This window comes from Echinops telfairi, unplaced genomic scaffold (assembly GCF_000313985.2).
Source record: "Echinops telfairi isolate 266 unplaced genomic scaffold, ASM31398v2 ScPeMD7_1;HRSCAF=3_0, whole genome shotgun sequence".
Taxonomy (NCBI): domain Eukaryota; kingdom Metazoa; phylum Chordata; class Mammalia; order Afrosoricida; family Tenrecidae; genus Echinops; species Echinops telfairi.
This window is the reverse complement of record NW_022103896.1, coordinates 56,415,792-56,434,263: the sequence shown is the minus strand read 5'-3', so window position 1 is coordinate 56,434,263 and position 18,472 is coordinate 56,415,792.

Sequence of the window (18,472 nt, the reverse complement as noted above, 5' to 3'; positions counted from 1 at the left end):
AACAAATGTATAGATGTGCTTTACACAATTGATCTATGTATTGTGATGAATTGTATGAGCCCCAATAAATTGATTTTAAAAAAAATTCAAAAACTCATTTAGTGTATTAAGATCTTTAACACGTTTTAATCATCACAAGAATATTCAGAATCAATAAGTTCGCAGTGATTGAGGTTCCCTACTTTTGCAAGATTAAAAGTGTAGTAGAAACAGATCTTTCCCTAAAACTTCAGATAATTAACCACATGAATCAGCTAGGAAGACTTCAATGATCAATAGTTTTCCTTAAAATAATAATTCCTTGGAATTTCATTTTAAATATGTTCTTGCACAATAAGTATTCTATGAAAAGTTTTAACATCTGCCTTTTTACATCCATTTTTTAAGCTTGATTTCTAATTACAAGATTTTGCACTGCAATTTTATATTCTCTTTTTTGTATTAAAATATTATTTATTGAGACAGCTTCTTCTGTTATGCTTTCATTGCTTACTCATGTGAAAGGAAACTCAGAAATAAACTTATTTCTGTAGTTTTTGTTTTGCTCATTTGAGACAGCTAACACATGGGGTAACATCCGTCCTTGGTTCTCTGGAGGCTACAAGGTCAGCGGTTTGAGCCCAGTAGCTGCTCTGCGGTAGAAAGGCAGGGTGAGACCAGGGGCAGTGGTGCAGAGGGCAAAATTGAGGTGGTGTTTCCTTCAGTACATGCCTTTCAAAGTAACATACTGTGTGGTGGTCTAACATTCTGATGGATGAAGATGTTGGAGCCATGAAACCCTTGTTTCAAATCCACTGCCTGGTCTTGTGTTTAGTGCTGTGGGGAGTGGGAGAAAATTTAGTAGAACACAATATTTCTGGAAGGTGGTCTTATTTTTACAGATTCTTTTCCTTTTCCTTTATCTGAAAATGTCCTTATTTCTCTTTCATATAAAAATAGTATTTTTGCTGGATATAAGATTCTGGGTTGGTAAAATCTTGATTTTGTGTAGGTTGTGCTATTGTCTCCTGCCTGCACGGTTTCTCATGATGAACCCTTCTTACTCCGTGGTTCCGCTTCACCAGTCGCTCTTGTCCTTTCCTGAGGTACTCACGGGAGCCTTTCCTTTTCCTTTGAATCAGTCCTGTTTGGAGTTCTTGCAGTTTCCTGAGTGATTATTTTCTCCTTTGTTAAGGAAATTCTCTTTCAGTGTGTTTGGACTATTTCCTTTGTGTTTTGTTCTGTTTTTCTTCTCCCCATTCGCAAATGTTTGTGAAAGAGAAGTCATTTCTCTTAGTGGTGATCCACGTAATTCTTAGGATTCCCTCGGACTTATTCGATCTCTTCATAGATTGGGCTTCTCGTAGCCTTATCTCCAGGGATTTAGTTTCAAATCCCTATTTGTGCTTGTGTTGTTCCAATTCTACTACTTCGCTCTTTCAAAGTGTTACCTACTTCTCGTGTCTCATATCTAAGCACTAAGCTTCTGGAATTTTATTTGAAGTCGTCTCATTTTTATTTTGTCAGATTGTTCAATGCTCTTGTAGTGCTGAGTTCTATCCTCACTGCTGGTGTGTCTGTTCTGGGTGGGGTGGAGTTTGTATCTCCTTCAATCTTCTATCGCTCACAGGTATCAGCTGACCTCCCTCAGCGGTCGTCCCCATGGCTTTCTTGCTCTGGGGGGTGTCATGGTCTCCATTGCCCCCACCTTGTGTCATTCTCTCTTGTTTTCTTGTGTATCGAAATTGTCTGCTGTTTCTGAAACCTCAACCCCTACATGTCTACAGTAGCAAAAAGAAAACAAATAAAAGCAACAAAACAAACAGAAAAGCATCAGATCCCCAAACCAGGACTGGCTATTGCATGTTGTCAAGGTTCCAGTCCCAAGTTTGCCTTCTGTGGTTGCCAGAGAATGTGGGCTAAGAGTCGATGCAGCGATTTCTTAAGATAGAATAGCTGTGACTGGAGGAAGAAAGCAAATTCCCGAAAACCCCAGTCTTTTCTCATGCCCGGTGCATCTGGGCCCACATGAGGTGAGTGTTTGACCTGGACCATCTCTCAATTTGCAGCATCTATAGCTACCAGCAAATGAGTATGTGAGCATGTGTCTCATCTAGGGTTATGAGGAAGCTGGTATACTTCAACTTCCCTTATCTTAGTTACCTTTCTTCAACCCTGGCATGTCTGCCTTCTGTCAGTGTTCACTGTCGCAGCTATGTGGAGGGAGTGACACTAAGCTTCCCTGAGGGACTGCATTGGGCCGCAGGTAGTTAGTGGGTGTGGAAAGCAAAGGAATGTCCCACCTCTTTGTCTCCTGGTCTGTTGGACCAAAGGCTGCTTCATGCCATAAAACTTATTGTTTAGCAGGTGTGGCAGTTACATAATCTAAGGGTGGAGTCGAGCCTGTCAATCAGACCACAACTTGATGATCTCTTGGGGGAGCCACGGAGATAAATAGCTCACAGGAGGCCAGATACAGACAGATATTCTCTGTTTGTATTCCTAATGACAAGACACATGGAGCTAACCTAGAGGCCCGGAGCTGGAGTTGCCACATGGAGACCCACTCCAGCCCCGAGATGCTTACACCACCAATGGATCCACAAGACTTTCCAGCCACAGGTCTGTGATCTTCCTGTATTTGGCATCTTGCATGTGTTTCATGAGTCTGAAGAAGAATTTATAAATTGGTATCAGACATGTGGGCTAGTATCAGACTTATGGACTTGATCTGGACTGGGCTGGAATGTTTGCTAAATATTCAACTGTTGTATGTAAAGCTCTTTCTTATACACATATGGATGTCTATTAATTTGTTTCTCTCATTCAGCCAGACAACAAAGCAGGTGATTGGCCTACTGACAATTTACTGCTTTTCCCAGTGTCTTTGTATAAGTTTATACTCTCATTTTCCCAGTTGATGTTTTTCCCACTCATTCTTCCTACTAGGGAGTTTCAGAACTCAAGGTTTATGCATTGTTTCTGCTGATTTTAGATCACTGCTTCAGAAAATGGATGCAGCATATCTATACAGTCCAAAAGTCATTTAAAAATATTTTACTAGTAGCCTCTAATAAAAATGAGAATACATCAGTATGGATCTAATCAAGAAATGAAAACCACCTAGTAATTCCATAGGGGAAAATCCTTTTTAAAAAATGTTTGTTTTTATTTTTTATTTATTGAATGACTCGTCAAGTACAGCACAAGAATTCTAAATCAGTAAAGGGGACACTCCAGGATACCCTAGGGCCGAGGGAAAGTTTCCAAAATATGGAGGCTACTTCCCCAAGACCAGAATCCAGATCTCATTGGAGAAAGCAAGCTCTAGCTGTGTGCTTGGGAAAGAGCTGGTCCACACTGACTGGGTGATTTTGCCGTTGTTGTAGGGAAACCTGGAAAGAGCAGAGAACAGCTGTAAGCACAAGGCCCAGAGACACGGTGATGTCACCGAAAGAACTACAAACAGTAAGCTTCTGGGTGCAGACATTGCACAGTGGATAGCTATGCACGCAGAAGAAGTGCAAACACGATTGGCCGCAGGAGGCCTGGAGCACCCGGTTCCTGTGAGAAGGGAGCCCCTTGAAACATGGCATGGGGCAGCCACGTGGACTTGGAACGGGAGGTTCTGCATGCATGATGGAGACACAGTATCTACATGCAAAAGGTTAATTGACAGAACACGCATTGGGAGCTGGTCAAAAACAAAAACACAGCTGCCAGAATTATGAACTTCCTCCAGCAAATTTCCTTCCGGTGCCTTTCCTGGCAAAGCTTGTCGTCACGCTCAGTGAAACAGATGAATAGTCTAATCCATTGCAGTAGATAATGTTCTCAAATGTAAACTCAGAGATAAGAGGCCATATATTGATAACAGGAAGTCTCTTGTAGGGCTCCTGTGTTTCCACATGCATCCTACTTATTTTATCACTCCTCTGTAAACCAGGCTTGAGTTACAACTTCCTCAACCAATGATGCAAGGAAGAAAAGGCAATACAATGGAACTTGGTGTTAATGAGATCTTAGGTACATGCTTATGTTATGTATGTGAACTCTGGATCTTAAAATTGGAGTGGAGTGGAGTAGAATAAATACTATATATATATGATTACTGCTGTGCACACTGAACTTTAACATGATCAAATCTCTTTCCTCCAAAATCATACATAAAAGGTTGGCAGCTGCTCTGCCTGTTTCGTGTGTGCATATTAAATATATATGATCTGTACATCTCTATCTCTATATATACTTCTATGTATCTCTCTTTGTATTTCTATCCCTATCTATAGATAGATAAGTAGATAGAACATAAACGGTGGTACGAGCTCCAGCAAACATCTCTCAGATAGAGGAGATAGCTTTATATTATCTAGATCATTGAAACCCAGACATTTTAGTGACTGACCCTGACAATTTTCTGGAGTTTATTTCTCACTTTCAAGTTTTTATATAGATTCACTGGTATGCTAAAATTACCTGTGGATCCTGCTCATCACATCAAATCAACATAAACTCATCAATATAATGAAAATTATGTGATATGTTCCTGATGGTTAAGATATCTGGTGACTAGGACAAGAAAAGATACATAGCCTTGAGGAAACAAGTAAAATTATATTGTAGCTGTGGTAGTTACATGATTTCATGTCAACTCAAATATAAAGTGTAGGGGTGGTGGTATGTATTCAGCCTTTCAATCAGGTCACAACCTGATGATACCGCCTTGTGAACGCGGCCTTCCCATGAGAATGGTCCCGGGGACCTCTCTTCCTCTCTCTCTGCCGTCACCTTCCAGCTGACTGACCCTGTTTGCTGCCAGGCCCCTGCCATGCTACCATCCATCATTGGATCCCCAGGAAATTGCACCCCTTGGCCCGTGATCTTCTGCATCATTGCATGTGGCTGCGTGAGTCTGAAAAGGGACTTATGGACTAGGATCGGACTTATGAAATTGTGTTGGACTGAGCTGGGATGTTTTCTTGATATATAATCACTTCTTGATATGAAGCTCTCTCTTACACCTATGTGAGTGTCACTGGGTTTGCTTGTCTAGTCAACCGGGCCCAACACAGTTACCTTGCATATAACAAGAACATGTTCCAGGTGATCCATTTACTCTAGTAAAGGTACAACCTCTAGGCTAGTAGTTGAAATCCTAAAAGCAGTATCTGAACACTGCCAGAGTCATCACCTGATAATGTTTTAACAGTCCACAGTCACTTTCTAAACCTATATGCCTTTACCTGAAACCAAAGTAGAGCATAAAACAGTGTGTGACAGGGAACAGCATGCTATTGATTTATTTGTTTGTGTATATATTCATTTATTTATTCTTTGATATGTTGCTAATCTTTGTGGTAGTCTAGCAGAGGAGCAGACATTCCATGAACCTCTACTCCACCAGTTTTCTAGAATGGCCCCTCTCACACTATGAGACAGAGATTCTTCCTTAGAATGATTACTAAGCACAGTTACTCTGATTATATCAGGAACTGGTGGGGTGGCAGTGGTGGATGACAACAGAAAAAAAAGACAACAGAAGATGGGCTCATTGATACGCTGTGAGTCTGCCTTATTTCTCCATTTGTTATCTGATCACCAAATATCCTTATGTTCCTGGCTATCCTGCCATTTGAGTCCCCAAGAATCTGCAAATTCAGAGTACTTGTCTAGCAATCTCTAAAAACCCTGGGTATTTCATTTTCCCCTGTCCACAGTCACTGTAGTAAATGGCTGCTGATATTTAGGTAAGGCTTGGTAGAAGATTTAGTGTCTCTACGTGGCAATAGTCTATGGTTGCAGAGTAGGTAGTAAAGAGTGAATATGGCGCTGAAAGGTAACCAATTGGTAATGGCACAGAGTGTGATGAGAATATAGATTATTTCTTAATGAAGGACCTAGATAATCATAATGACAAAATGTAGCAAAATTTACATAAAAAATGGATTAGTATCTAAGGAGAATAAATGTCAAATAAAAAATGCTACTGTTGAGGAAGACATTTGCCACATATTGTAAAACATAAGAAAGTATTCATCTCTACTCAATGGCACTGTAAGTTTAATAACACCAGGAACAGTGTCCTAGGAATATTAACCATCCCCTGCAAGGCAACAGAATAATACTTGTCACATAATAAGATTTTACTGAATGCATTCCTTTCTGATTAAAGTACATAAATATCCCTTATGATTAAACTATTGTAAAAACTTGAATGTATTAAAAATAGTGGTATTTTATGAGAACTATTGTAATCCTAGGTTTTTCAACTCTTATTTTATGTCTATTAACTAATCTTTTTTATCATTAAATGTGAAACAGTTATTTTCCTCAATTAGAAGTTCATGCATATGCTGCTGGGGTTGATATTAGCATCTCGCCAATGACAGTACAGATATTGGTAAATCTAGAGAAAGCAAAAGTCTTTCTTTATGTTGGCAGAGGATGCTTGCAATGGAGTAATGAAAATGCAAAGGGAGATTAAAACAAAAGTAATTCAACAATGTTTATTAATTCGGTTTTGCATAAATAATAAGATATTTTCTATTAAGTGAATTTTTTCTATTAAGTGAAGGATAAAATGAGTGATTTTCTCACTCTGAAAGTGAACCTGTCATAGATATTTTTATTTCTTTATATTATTGCAGTTAAGCTAATGTCATCAGAAGGATCTGAGAACGTATGTGTTGATGAAATGCTTAATCTTTTATTTAGATAAAATGTGTTGATACTTTTATCTACATGACATAATATGTCCTTTAGTCCCAGTAAATACTTTATATTTCATTGGGAGAGATAATATAAATACAAGTCTTGGAATTTCATTGGGATTATTATAAACTTAACATTTTGTCAATAGAACATATTTGAGCCCTGTTCTGGGAGCCCCTGTCGTCGTATTGACATAATAACCCAGGTGAGTGCCCGTGTTAGTGTATTTCTAACAGAAAGAAAACACAGCATTTAGTACATGTACAATATGTGTGTCTTCCCTTCAGGCCTATAATGTGAAAAATTAAAGTAGGAAAGTCTATGTGTACCATTAGGTATTAAAAAAAGAAGACTAAGTGATCCAAATTTTGTATTTTTTAATAGCTGTTCATGCTTCTAGAACATTCATGCTCATTATATTATTATTGTAATAATTTCAGTGTTTCCTGAATTTGCTAGTAAAATGTTTTCTCATTATATTTACTCATTACTAATGTTTTGGGCTTTTTTGGAAAAAAATCCCAAGATTTTGGCACTGATGTATAGTATTTTCTGTTAAATGTGTTAAAAGGTAAATAATTCATTGCCTTTTAATTACATCTTCTAGCTTGTATTCATTTTTTGTGTTTAATTTTGTTTCTACTGGAATATAATTTAAGAATTTTAATGCAGAATTATTTGTGAGCCTTGCCAGAGATAAACATCATGTAATATTAATAATGTTATTAAAATCCCGGTAAATCATTAAAAATAACCCCAGCAGAGATAACATGTGTAAAAAACCAACTTTTTCTTAAACCTTATTATGAAGTATGAGACACCCATAAAATTATGAGTATTTTTGCAAAAGGTTGATGCTAGTGCTTCAGGGTCAACCTCCTAATTATCTTTTGGTAAGATTAAAATTAAAATAAATTTACATTCCGTGAGAGCTTGTCCACTGATAGTGGCGAGAAGAAGCCCTCAAGCATTGCAAGTCCAAAGGACTGTTAACCTGGGCCATCATAGGCTGGTGATCACTAATGAAAAATCAAGAGTTTCAGTTTCTTTCAAATTAATGGGAAAAGTTAAATCTGCTGCTCTGATTTCCAGACAGCATATAGATTAAATAATTTAGTTTACTTGAATTATTAGGACTAATACTTTTTAATATAACATTCCTTAATTCTTTATCGTTCGTAAAATCATTCCTTAACCTATATTTTTATAAAATTGTGATATGAAAATTATTCAAATTCTTCTTAAGTGCTAAAAGTAATATAACATCACTCGACATTGACAAATATTAAAGTCCCTCCCAGTTTTCTTCGGCCCTTGTCTTTTCCCCAAAGCAATCGTTCTCAACACCTGGAAGGTTGTGGGTTTGTGTGTCTTTGTATTCTTGTGTAGGATGAAATGTATACCCATCCACAGGAAATTCATAATGGATAGTCTTATAGTTTCTAGCTTTCTTCAATTATAAATATTTTACTCTGCTTGGTTATGGGTGAATAACATTTTAGTGCACGTATAGTCAATTCTGATTAAATTCTTATGAGATATTTTTATTTATAAGGACCCTTGGTGGTACAATGATAAAGTGCCTAGCCACTAATCAAAATATTGCTGGTTAATTTTCTAGCTCTTGTTTGAGCCCTTTGATATTTTGCTCTACTTAGCAATTTTTCTCAAAAATCTTTAGGTGTCCTTATGGCACTACCAGGTAAGCATTCTATTGCTAACTGCAAGGTTAGTGGTTCAAACCCACTAGCTGCTCTACAGAAGAAGATAAGGTTATATGTTTTTGTGAAAATTTACATTAATAAGCACAAAACCCCGGAAAAGCCAAATAAAACAACAAAGAAAGTCAAGACCAACAAAACAATAACAACAACAAATGTGCTTGACACACTGGTTGAATGTATGGATTGTGATAAGAGATGTAAGAGCCCCCAGTAAAAGTATTTAATGATAAAAAACTTACAGCCTTGGAAACGCTATTAGGGTCACTATGAGTTGGAACTGACTGTGTAGCAGTGAGTAGAAAATTTTACTCTCTGCCCTTTATGAATCTCTTGCTTAGAAGAGATTGGAATTTTCTTTTTCTGATATTTTATGTGTTTGGTATATTTTGCTCAGAATATTGAACATAGGCTCCTATACTAGTACAATGAGAGACCTGCTGTTGTTCTTTTGTCCCTTCCCCTCCAGTGACTAATTTGGTTTCTGAAAGTTGTTAATCCCTTCTCACTATATGCAGCATCACAAATCAGATAATTTTGTTCAGTAACATGTTGGAATTTTGTTGTTCACAATTCCTTGTGTAGAAAACTTACAGGGCTTCTTCAATCCAGGAATTTATGAATGTCAATTCCAGAAAAACAGATTGAAGCACTATTAATCATTTTTCTTCATTGTCTCTGGAATGTCTATAAATAAAATTTTGCATATCTAAGTATATATTCTGATTTTAACTGATTTATTGACTCTCCCTTGTCTACTTGTTTTTCTATTTTTAGGTGAATATCCCAAATTTATCTCATAGTTTCATGAGGAAATGCTCATGATCATTAATCTATGTGGGAGATGCAAATTTTAAAAAAATGATAAGACATCATCTTAACCCCACAACTGTAACTCAATTAAAAAAATAACATTAAATGCTGGAGAGGGTGTGGAGAGATTGGAATGCTTATACACTGGTGATGGGCTTGTAAATATGTACAACCACTGTGGAATTTGTAAACGAGCTGGCAATAGAAATACCTTACCACCCAGCAATGTCTTTGCTGGGAATGTACACTAATGACAGGAGACAAAACACAAACAGACACGTGTTCTCCAGTGTTCATCGTAGCACAGTTCACAATAGCAAGAACCTGAAACCAGCGCAAGCATCCATCAGTAGAAGAAGGGATTAAGAAAACTCTGGCACTACACAACAAAATACTATGCCTCCCTAAAATCAACAGCGCTGAAACACCTCATGGAGCATACTTTCCACCTAAGACCCAGCAAAGAAGAGACAAGTCAGGTATACATTCCCATGAAAAATGTGGAAATGTATAGTTGGGTGAAGTTAACAAAACTCACAGACTTTGTGCATACTATATTTTCCAATTTTATTTCATCATTTTTTCAATTATTTGAATCAAACCCCTCCCTCTTTTAAGGAAGGGGATTTATTATAAGTAATACATACTAAATGATTGATGAATTCATCTTGTTGAAACTATTATCCTTAAGGTGCTTGTACTGAAACATATAGATTCTAACTGGAGGAGGAACAGTGTTCTTAGTCATCTACTGCTGCTATCAGAAAATCACACCTCAATGAACTGCCGTCAAAGAACAGGAATTTATTGTCATACATTTTGGGGGCCTCGAATTCCGAATCAGAGCATTGGCACTACAAGAGGATATTCCTTGTTGAGTTCTTTGTGATTCTTTGCCAAGTGGAAGATCACTCACATGATTTTTTCCCAGCTATATGACTCTCTCTGTATCTATAGTTCACTTTATAAAAAAAAATGCTCAGAAAGAAGGGATTGGGTTTAGGACTACCCTATTCTCACATGGCTTTATTAACAACACAAAAGCCACCATATTTCCAAGGAAGATCACAGCGAAAGGTTTAGAACTTGGTATTTCCATTCACATATGTGGCAGGGGTGGGGTGGGGGTGGAGTAGTAATTAATCTATAAAAACAAAACATAACAAAAAAATCCCCAGAAAGCCAAATAAAGTTCTGAATAACAAAAGACAATATTACATCTATCTATCCATCATCTATCTATCTATCAATATCTATCTAATCTATCTAAAGGACACAGCTTTAGAAAAATGTGGATTTGGCAGAAGTCTCATTAACAATCTGCAATATACTGATGACACAACCTTGTCTGAAAGAAAAAAGGACCGAAACACTAATGAAAATCAAAGACTGCAGTTTTCAGTATAGATTACAATTTAATGTCAAGAAGCAAAGATCCTTATAATTGGACCAGGAGTCAACTGCAAGATAAACACAAAAGATTGACTTTGTCATGGATTTAATTTTATTTCGATCTATAATAAAAAATCACGGAAGCTGTTGACCTATGGCTTTGTGCAAACCTGCTGCACTAGACCTCTTTAACATGCTAAAGAGCAAAGGTGTTACATTGAAGACTAAGGAGCTGATGACCTGAGCCGTGGTGTCTTCAATTGCTGGATAAGGGATCAGGGAGGCCATAGAAGTGTTGATGTGTTCGAATTATGGTCTTGATGAAGAATATCGAAATGCTATGAACTCTCATAAGCACAAAGATGCCAGACATTTTCTCTCATATTTAAACATGTTTATCAGGACAGATTAGTCCTTGGAAAAAACTTCAAGTAGGCATTTGACATGATGCCGCAGCAAGGGGCTCAAACCTCACAGTGGTGAGCATAGTGGTAGCTGCGGCAGTGTTGCACTCTGGGATATGTAGGGTCCCTGTGAGGCAGAGCCATCTATACGGCTCCAAAGAATGTATAGTTACGTATCATTGTACTACAGTTGAAGGTGGTAGACCCAGTGATATTTTTCAGTAAAATTAAGTCACTTTATATTTCATTTGAAAAATATTTTATTGCCCTTTGCATCAATGTTTACACAGAGAACTATTATTTTCAGTTCATTCATTCCTACCTGGATAGTTCCCTATATTGATTATAATTTCCTAATGTGTTGCTCTTATCTCCCTGTCTACCCGGGTTTCCTCATTTCCACTTACTCTGTTTCCCTGCTTCCTCCTGTCTTCTCATCGATAGCTCAAACTGATTTGGAGGAAAAAGTTGGAATTTCCTCTGAGTGCATCACTTAATTACTGGCTATCCTCTCATATCATAAGATCTATATAAGACCTTTTTTTAAAAAATAATAATATTAAGAATGTTAAGGGCATATTCTTTGTTATTGACTAAGACTTTTATTTTTTCACTCTATGAGTAAAGATTTTAGAGTTGGCAGAATTTGTACACAGTAAATGTCAAAGATGAGATAATATATATTCTTTTGATTTTTGGCCCTTAAATATCAAAGGAGCAACAGTTTCCCTCTTTTATTTATTGATATGATTCTAAGGATTTTGTTTTTAAAATGTCAGATAAAGGTGGAGTGACAGATAAAGCATGTAATTAATATTTATAGATCTCCCTGTCTAACAATAACAGATTGTTTGTTATTTTCAATATATTCGGTGCACTCAATAGAATTCTTATTCAAGACCATATCCTGGCCCATAAAACAGACCTTCACATACCAAACAGTATAGAAATCACACAATGACTATCCTCACAAACACACACACAAACTATAACAAAATTCATCCTATTTAGCAAACCTCAAGTGTTTGATAATTAAATAGCACAGATATAAATCGTCTGAAATGAAAAATACAGTTTTAACCTTAAACCATTTTTTAAAATGCAATACTGACATCACAGTACTGGACAAGATGGAAAAGTAAGAAACCTAATGAGAAAGCTAGATAAATAAAAGAATAATGATGTCTAATGAAGCAATTCAGAAATCTCTTTTATGTGTGTGCTTGAAATTCACAAATATTTCATGAAATGTAGGAAAGAAAGGCAGATGTGTCCGTCTTGGTGAAAGAGATCACAAACAAGGACAGGAGGGCAGCAAGAAGCTGTGATATTGGACTGGGATCACAGGTATACATATGAGATTACAGTTTTTATAGACAGTTTTTATAGGTGCATGATAGATAGATAAAGAAGAATGACATCCTAGAAGCAATGGTGGCGTGGTGGTTATGAGTTGGACTGCTAACTGTATGGTTAGCAGTTCGAAGCCAAGAGCTGCTCCAGGGGAGAAAGATGGGCCTTCTACTCCCCTAAGGAATTGCAGTCCCGGAAACCCACTGGGGCGGTTCTACTCTGTCCTGTGTCATAAGCGTCGGCATTGACTCAATAACAGTGGGTTTCGTTTGGTGGATGGGGCATACCTAGGGTGAGATTGTGAGTTCTGAACCCCATTCTCCAATAAAACAAAACAAAACAAAACAAAACAAAACAAAAACAAAAAACGTGGCTGGTATCTCTCAGGGCCTTTAAAGAAAAAAACTCCAAGATTGTCCTAGAGAGCATCTAAGAGGACGGCCTAAAAGAATTTAGGAAATACTGAAAGAGCACAGAGGGCAACCGGAAATACCTCCCCATTACTAAACCTGAGCTAATTCAAGGGAAAAAATAAATGGTTTTATTATGACCTAGATTATACCAAATAAAAATGCATGAATCAATATAGGTGAATCATATATATGTCACCTATATTGACTCGTGCACTTGATTTATGGAATATTTGAATTAGACAAAAACCACACTTACAATTATATATTGTTGTTATTTTCTTGGGTGCATCTTGTCTTTAGTATCAATGTATGACATGCTGTACTGCAGGGTGCAATTTTTTTATCTTATGCTTTGATGTTCAGAGACTGTATTTAGATAGATATTGATAGTCAAAGGTAGTAATAATAAAAACTAAAAAGAAAGAGGTACTTAACCTGTATCACAGTGGGCTTATGACAGAGTCATTCACCCAAAACTCTATAATAAATTGCAGATGTCCTATAGGAAATAAGTGCTTGGAGAAATTAATAAACCAGTAAGAAGAAGTTGTTCCTTATAAAATTGTTCTAATTTCTGTCTATAATGGAATAAGTGAACACGAAAAGTCACAAAGGGAATATTTCATTATAATTGTTATAGGCAAGATCCCCCAACGCGTACTGAAATTAGTACACAAATATTGGAAGGGACTTTAGCTATCTGCCACGCTTTCCCATTGTGCCACCACGGCTCCCAAGCCTCATCTCACTGTCATTTGGTTGCTTTTGCTTTTCAGCAACCCTGTAGGGGATTTGCAAGGGGACAATCTTTACAGTAGCAGAGAGATTCATCCTTCTCCCTCAGAGCAGTTGGTGAGTTTGAACTGCTGACCTTGTGATGAGCAACCAAAGCTTTCCACATAGCATCACCAGGGATGATTATCAAAATTACAAATAAGGCAACTCCCCTGCCATCATGTTGACATTGACTCATAGTTACCATATCTAAGATTTCCAAATCTGTGTGAATCTTTCTGGAATCAAGAAGCTTCATCTTTCTCCTGAGAAGTGGCTTTCGGTTTTGTGCCGTTGAACTGTGGTGAACAGTGCAAGGCTTACCTGACAGAGCCACAAGGGCTCCTTAGGTTAGTGCTGTCTCAGTGTGTAAACCTCATGAAGGAAAATAAAGCCGTAGGTGTTATCACAGCAGGAAACTAAGAAGGTGGAACAAGTAAATGGAATGTGGTATGCTGAACTGATGGCTAAAATATACGAAGAACTTACTGGAACATGGTGAAGAACTTGTCAATTAATAGAATTATACCAATGATACCAGTAATTTCTTAATTGTAAAAATTGCATCATGGTGATGATAGTTGCTATTTTCAGAAGAAAATGAATGAAAGGTGTGGGGTCCATTTGTCTTTGATGAATAACAAAAATATTGCTAGCTTGTATCTACCCTGGGGGACTGCAGTGAAAAGAGAGAAAAGAAACCTAATCCCATGGAGTAGATCAGGTCCTGGTTAGCATAGTGGGTTATACCTTGGGCTGCTAATGGCAGGGTTACCAGTTCAAAGCTGCCAGCCACTCCATCGGAAAAAGATAAGGCTTTCTACTCCCACAAAGAGTTACGACCCTATAGGGCTTCTATGAGTCAGACTCCATGGTGGTGCGTTTTAGATTTTTGTTTTGTTTTGTTATTATGGACTAATTCCACTCTGTGACACATGAGGTCACCAGGAACTATCCTGCTACCAAGATTGGTGCTGGTTTTGTAATATTATGTAATTCTAATATTATGTTAAAAGTGAACAATTCAATATAAATGTTATTTAAATCTACGACAAAGCACTTGTTTTTCTGTAAAGGGCAAGAGTCCAAATTTTCTACCTGTGAAGCTGTCCATAATATGTTAGATAGCATATATTTTAGATCCCCATCCTCACCCAAATTTACTCTCTCTAGCGAGAAGCAGTTTTGCAAGTGAATGAGAAAATAATTTCTAAATCAAAACAATAACTAAAGGTTTTAGAAGAAAACATTTTGAGAAAAAGATGTTTGTAAATGTTACCATTATTGCGAGCTTTCAGTGCCCAAAATGATACAAGCATGCCATCTGTAACCGATTACCATTTGGCACTTTTAAAAATAAAATGGGAAATAGAATTTATTAACCTTTACAAAAATCACTGAAAGAAAGAATCAATTGGCTTTTTAACCTTGTTAAACATTTGTTTATACAAAATCTGCTTTGTAGCTTGACAGAAAACTAATTGCTCTCACCTAGCTTAGCTATTACAAATCCTTTATTGACGTGATTCTGGAAATGTTACAGTCCTTGTTAAACTCTTTCCATGAAGAGCCACTTACTTTTTAAAAATATTTTTCTCTGATTTTAAATCAATTAATAACCCACCTTTTGGAGAATAAAAATTAAATTTAAACTCTGGAATTACTTTTAAAACCACCATTTTATTTTTTTAGAAGTTTTATTGCCGTATAATTTACATATCCTACAATTCGATAGTTCTATCATATTAAGAGAAGTTGTACAATAACCAGCATAACCAATTTTAGGACATTTTTTCTCTTTTATACTAGTTATTATTTGCTCGGTGTCCCCACAACTTCCTCCTCCCATGTCCCTCAATAGGCCATTAATCAAGTTACTGTCTCGATAGATTTACCTATCCTGGATTTCATATACAGAAAAACATGAGCACAAACGAAAAAGCAAAAAAGCACCACCATACACAACATCCACAAATAAACAATAACAAAGTAAAACAGATGAAATATCAATTGAAATTAAAGCAGCAACTATTAAAAACTAGAAAAAATTTTAATGGGTCAACAGGGAGATCAAATGACACACCTGCAGAGATTCACCGCATTCTAATGCACCCTGCATGATCACAAAGCCATTCACAGCTCTGGTCTCTCATCAGCAGGAATTCACTGGAGGCTTGATCCATGTGCATCCGCCCACCAACTCTTTTAACTGATATAACTTCGAACTTAGTTAAATGATGATAGTACATGTTAAGCTAACTACATCTGCCATAATGTATTTTATAATGCTTTCTCTATGATAATAATGGTATTCACGTCCCTCAAATACGGTCATAAGGAATTTACCAGAGACTTAATGCATATGTGGACTCGCGAATGTATTTTGGGTTTCCACTGTCATCCATAACCTTCAAAAATATTTACTATGCTAATTAGTAATTTTTGAAGTTGAATTAATCTGTGAATAAGCCCATCATATTACAGATAAAAAAACAGGAGTTACTTTCCTCAGCTAGGACTACATTTTCAGATTTCTGAGGTCCTTATCAATGATAAATTTTAAATAACAGTTTTATTGGGCCTCTTTTTCTCTCATTGATGAGAAGATGGCTTGAAAAATGTGACTAATTGGCATAAAAAATCAAAAAGTCAAATAAAATATGTATAAGAATTCTTTATATAGGGAATCTTGCAAACCTATAATTAATGATATACAGGTGACGTAGGGGAAAATTTGCTAGTGTTCTCCAAATTTGTGCTTACTGCATAGAACCTAATGAACTTCCTCTAGAATCTACATGCAGCCACTTCCTTGGAGGGTGACGTGCAGTTACATTTTATGGACACTAGTAAGTCAGAATAAAAGAAGGTTGTGTATAAGTTTGATTTTTGTATTATGTTATTTCACAAGTTTGACCTATTAGTTTATCATACTTGGCGATTATAATACATTTGCATATATACTTTTTTTTGATCAGTAAATGTGGTTGCAAAATCATGTTTACTTTCTCTTAAGGTATACCTCTACAGCAAATATGAGACCTTCCTTTTCATAGAGGGAGATGTATTCATGCTTAACACTTGCAAAATCCACCATCCTTTATGCACTCATCGTAGTGTTAATTAAGTCACAAATATGCAAATATAAGTATACAAAATAAATATTCACGAATGACTCAAAGTATTTCTAGCACAATTTTTAGGATTTACAAATTATAGGATCCTATAATATTAGCAGCTGTTAATGCAAATAACTGATGCAATCTTGTTTTTCTTTTAACACATTACAGGTGCTAGAAGAAGAATAATCTTACTTGTCTTTCAAAAGGATTAAAGCAGTGCTTACATAAAGCAAATATAAACAGTAAAGTCATTTTATTTTTAAAGCAATATATCGTTTTTTATAAAGTTTGTCTTGTTACACTGACCCTGTGAAAACCGTGTGTGGGAATACATAATTCACTAGCATATGGTGACTTTTCTTTACGGGTTCCAGTCAATGCCCAAGAAGAAGCAATTTACCAAGTTGTACCCTGGGCATTGCGATTCACTACACACGGGTGAACATTTTGCTTTGGGAAGTAGTTACTCATGACAAGATCAAATCTACTCAGTTCTATTTTGCACTGACAACAGTACCTTGTATAAGAATAACAAGGACAATGGGAAATGTGCTTTACTTTCCTAGCAGTGCTGCAGCCCTTTAACATTTTACTCTGTTTTTTACCTACTTGGTAATGGATTTTCTTTGTGTGATAGTATTTCCTTAACAATGTGACATAAATGAAAAGGAATGTGTGTCTGTGTGTGTGATTGTGTGTGTGTGTTTGAGTCTACTTCTTCAATAATGCTTTCAGTTCCACAGTTCTACTTGAGATTTGCTTTATGCAATATCTAAAGGCACTAATGTCTATGAGTCAATATATAGTTTGTGAAGTACTAATTTATCTTTGTATTTTATCAGTGGGCTTTACCAAAAATTCACCAAGTTTATGAAGAACTTCCTACAAATGTGAAGTATATTTATATTTTATAGACAATAGATCAGAACTAAAGAAAGTTATGTATATGTTCAGTTTTTATTGTTATTTCACAAGTATGACTTTTTAGTTTTTATACTTGCAGTTCAAATATATGACATATACTCTATTTTGACCAGCTTTGTACTTACATAACCATATTATTTTATTTACATTTTTAGGAACATTAAATGGTAAGCATTGGTCCCTTGATCATGTAAGCAAAGGAAAGTTACTGAAAATTTCCATTCAACTCTCAAGGCCTTATTATCAATAGTAAATTGCAAAGTCTGGGTTCAAATTTCTGACCATGTTAGTTGTAAATTCGAATTTTCATTGCTACCTAAACAAAACTAATGTATGTAGTTCACAAGATTTGATCCACAGCATAATTGAGATACACATACCTCGATTTTGGACGTATTTGAAGGTCTAAATTAGTTTTACAGGAAAAATGTTATTTGTTATTGCCTGTGGAATTCCACAAACTTAAATAATGATCTATTAGCTTCAGCAACAGTGAACTGTCCAGGTTCTGAAGCCATTGGTAAAGCAGAACAGTGAGGGGATGGATCTCTTACGCTCCAGGGCTGAGAGAGTGATGCACATTCTCCTGAAAGAGTTTAGTTCCCTGCAAGTGAAAATCCTCATTTGGATATGTTTCCCCTTCCTTGGGTTATTATAACACTTACCTTCTACCATGTCTTTGTAAATAGTAGTTACTGGAGAGTCAATGTCATTATTGATCACACCGTTGCTTTACTTTTGCTCTACAGTGAACCCTCGCCACTTCCCGCTTCGACTTCCGCGGCTTCACTCTATCGCGGTTTTTGCGAAACAGCGCATGCTCTGTCATTACTGCCACTGATTGGCTCATACTGTACACGCTTGAT